The sequence below is a fragment of the Carya illinoinensis genome, chromosome 13 (genome assembly GCF_018687715.1).
Source record: "Carya illinoinensis cultivar Pawnee chromosome 13, C.illinoinensisPawnee_v1, whole genome shotgun sequence".
NCBI lineage: Eukaryota > Viridiplantae > Streptophyta > Magnoliopsida > Fagales > Juglandaceae > Carya > Carya illinoinensis.
In genome coordinates this window covers 16,481,221-16,485,000 of record NC_056764.1, presented here as the reverse complement: position 1 = coordinate 16,485,000, position 3,780 = coordinate 16,481,221, and positions in this window count along the sequence as shown.

Here is a 3,780-nt window from a genome sequence, read left to right as displayed (position 1 = left end):
CGTGTCCCTGGCCAGGCCATCCTCTATTCCCCACCACTTTAGGGACCACGGAGTCGACATGATAGTGTTACCGTATCGTGCGATCCGGTCGTCGCCCTGCGACAACGCAGCGGATGTCACTCAGTATTATCCACTCCCGAGTGACTAGATGAGCTCCACCGAGATAATAACCCATCCTGGCTTGGACTCGTGAGACACATGCACCCGAAATTCCATTTACGCCAACAAAACAGGATTTTCTCAGTTTAAGATAAAATGCGCATGAATGCAATATATAAAAGCAACCTCAAGGCATAAAACAACCAACCAATCACAAACAGCCAAACCAAGCAACTCTGTCCTCAATCCATCCGACCCCCGAACTCCTCGAACTCAGTCCGGGATCAACCAACCAACCAGATAAAATTATTGTAAGAGAAAAATATATTTAAATCTAAAAGTAGAGTTTGGAAAATACTTACAGCGCTATACGGTATTTTTCAAAAGCTCGCGGCGTTGCAAACGGTGGAGGAAAAGCAACGTAACAGCGTATTTTACACTGTGGCCGTGGGTAATAAATTACCCACTTTTGAACGGGGACAAACCAAGACACGAAATTGATAGGGAAATGTCTTGAGTGTTTATGAAGCTAAAGGAAGTGAGTTTTGACCGTGGGTGGAGGTGGAAACGGCGGTGGAATGCCAAAAAGGGGCTAAACGGAGTTGAGCTCGTGGGAGCTGCTCCGGCAACGGATCGAGGCTGAAATTGGGTGGGTTAGGTCGGCAAGAGGTAGAGGAAGAAGCTGTGAAGAGATGGTAGCCGGAGGTGGAGCGACGGTGCCGGAAAAGATCAAAAACTGTGTGGCTTGGAGGAGCTCGTGGCGGCTAACGGTGGCTCGGATGGAGGTGAAACTTGGTGGAGATGTTCACCGGTGGAAGGGGAAGAAAACTAGGTGGGTGGTGTAGGCCACGCCGCTAGCGAGAGGCAGTTCTGGGCTGGGAAAAGAGGGCTGGTGCTGTGACTTTCAACCGTGCGTAACGGCTAACGGCTGGTCGGATGGCCCTAAAAATTGGTGGGGATGATCACTGGTGGGAGGGGAAGAATTTGGCGGGGGTGGTGTACTACACGGTGGCCAGACGGCGGTGAACTGGGCGGTCAAAGGGCCGGCGACGGTAAGGAGAAATGGAAGAAGCAGCGCGCGGGGAGAGAGAAACCGGGGAAGAAAAGAAGAAGAAAAAGAAAGAAAGGAAAGAAAAGAAGAAAAAGAAAAAGGAAAAAGGGAAAAAGAAAAAGAGAAAAGAAAAGAAATGAAGTCTAATCCTCACTCCCGGAAATCAAAAATTGATCCGTCAAAAACGATTTTAAAAACATAAAACGACTAAAATAAATTAAACACCACATCAAATAAATTAAAAATCAATTTAAGATACAATAATTTAAAATAAATAAACCAATATATTAATTAAATTAAAAACAACCCTTTAGTGAAAATACACGTAAAAATGGGTCATCACATCCTCCCCCCTTAAAAACAAATTTCGTCCTTGAAATTTGCAGGATCAAACATCAACTTGAAACAAGCCACATACAACCACTGAGATCAAGATTAAGAGACGTACTGGCATTTACTCAAACAAGTATGGATACTGTTCCCTCATGTCCGCTACTCGCTCCCAAGAGAAATCTTGAGCTAACAGATCTCCCCATGCCACCTTAACCAAAGGTATCGTCTTGGACCTCAACTGTTGCTCTTTTCAATCCATGATCTGTGACGGAACAATCTCATAAGTAAGGTCCGGTTGCAACTGAATACTCTCTGGGTCGACAAAGCACGGCTCTCGTTGTCCAAAACTCTTCTTCAAGGATGATACGTGGAAGATAGCATGGATATCCCCAAAATATTCTGGCAAAGCAACTCTATAAGCGACGGACCCTACCTTCTCCAAAATCTGAAAAGGGCCGACATACCTTGGATCCAGTTTCCTCTTTTTACCAAAACGCTTAACTCCTTTCATTGGAGAGACTTTGAGATAAATCCAATCACCTTCTTCAAAAGATAACTCTCTCCTCTTGGTATCAGCGTAGCTTTTTTGATGACTCTGAGCTGCCGCCATTTTATCCCTGATGATCCGAACTTGGCTTTGCATCTCTTGAATTATTTCGGGCCCAATTATCTTATTCTCCCCGACTTCATCCCAACACAAAGGTGATCTGCACTTCCTCCCATAGAGAGCTTCATAGGGAGCCATCTGAATGGTCGCATGGAAGCTATTATTATACCCAAATTCTATGAGCGGCAAGTGATTTTTCCAACTCCCTTGAAATTCCATGACACATGCCTGCAACATATCTTCAAGGGTCTGAATGGTGCGCTCTGATTGACCGTCCGTCTGCGAGTGATATGCAGTACTGAACTTCAACTTAGTACCCAATGCTGCTTGCAAAATTTTTCAAAACTGAGACGTGAATCTTGGGTCCCGATCCGACACAATACTTTTCGGCATACCGTGCAGCCGCACTATCTCTTTCACATACAAGCGTGTCAACTTACCCAAGGAATCAGTGTTATTGACAGGCAAGAAATGAGCACTCTTCGTTAACCGGTCAACAATCACCCAAACCGAGTTTTTCCTACTAGGAGTCCTCGGCAAGCCCACTACAAAATCCATCGTGATATCATCTCACTTCCACTCAGGAATAGGGAGGGGTTGGAGCATACCGGCGGGTCTTTGATGCTCGGCCTTGACTTGACGGCATGTGTGGCATTTCTCAACATACAAGGCAATATCCCTCCTCATTCCATCCCATCAATAATTTTTCTTCAAGTCCCGGTACATTTTTGTACTGTCAGGATGAACTGAATAAGGGGCCGCATGAGCTTCTACCATGATCCGCTCTTTGAATTCTGAATCTTTAGGGACCACCCTACGATCTTGGAACCGAAGAATTCCATCTTTATCCATACTATAATGCAACGGCCCTCGATATTTTCTGACTCTTTTTCTGATATCCAGCAGCTTCGGATCCTTCTTTTGAAGAGTCTTCAATTCCTCAAAATCAGCCACTCGAATATTAAGAATTGAAGATAATACCTCCTCTTGTTGTGAACTTTCAACAAGGAGTCTTCTCATCTCGCAAAGCAAAGAATCCAATTCTGACGACTCAGCTTCATCTTCCAAGTGAGATTTTCGGTTCAAAGCATTAGCAACTATATTTGCCTTCCCCGGATGATACTTAATCTCGCATTGGTAGTCACTGATTAGTTCTAGTCATCGCCTCTGCCTCATGTTCAGATTCTTCTGGGAAAAGAAGTGCTTCAAGCTCTTGTGATCGGTGTATACTTCACAAGCCTCCCTATACAAAAAGTGCCGCCAGATCTTAAGAGCAAATACAATTGCAGCCAATTCCAAATCGTGCGTCGGATAATTCTTCTCATGATCCTTTAGCTGACGGGATGCATAAGCAACAACCCGTCCTTCCTGCATAAGGATACAACCCAATCCAAATTTAGACGCATCACTGAAGACTACGAATGACTTGTGTGGTTCTGGAAGCGCTAACACCGGTGCAGTCGTCAACCTGTTCTTCAATTCCTGGAAGCTTCTCTCACACTTGTTTGACCAAACAAATTCTGAATTCTTTCTAGTCAACACTGTGAGAGGTCCGGATAGGCGAGCAAATCCCTCCACAAATCTTCGGTAATACTCGGCAAGTCCTAAGAAACTCCGGATCTCGTGCACTGTCGTCGGACGCTACCATGACAAAATGGCTTCCACCTTACTAGGATCAACAGCCACTTCG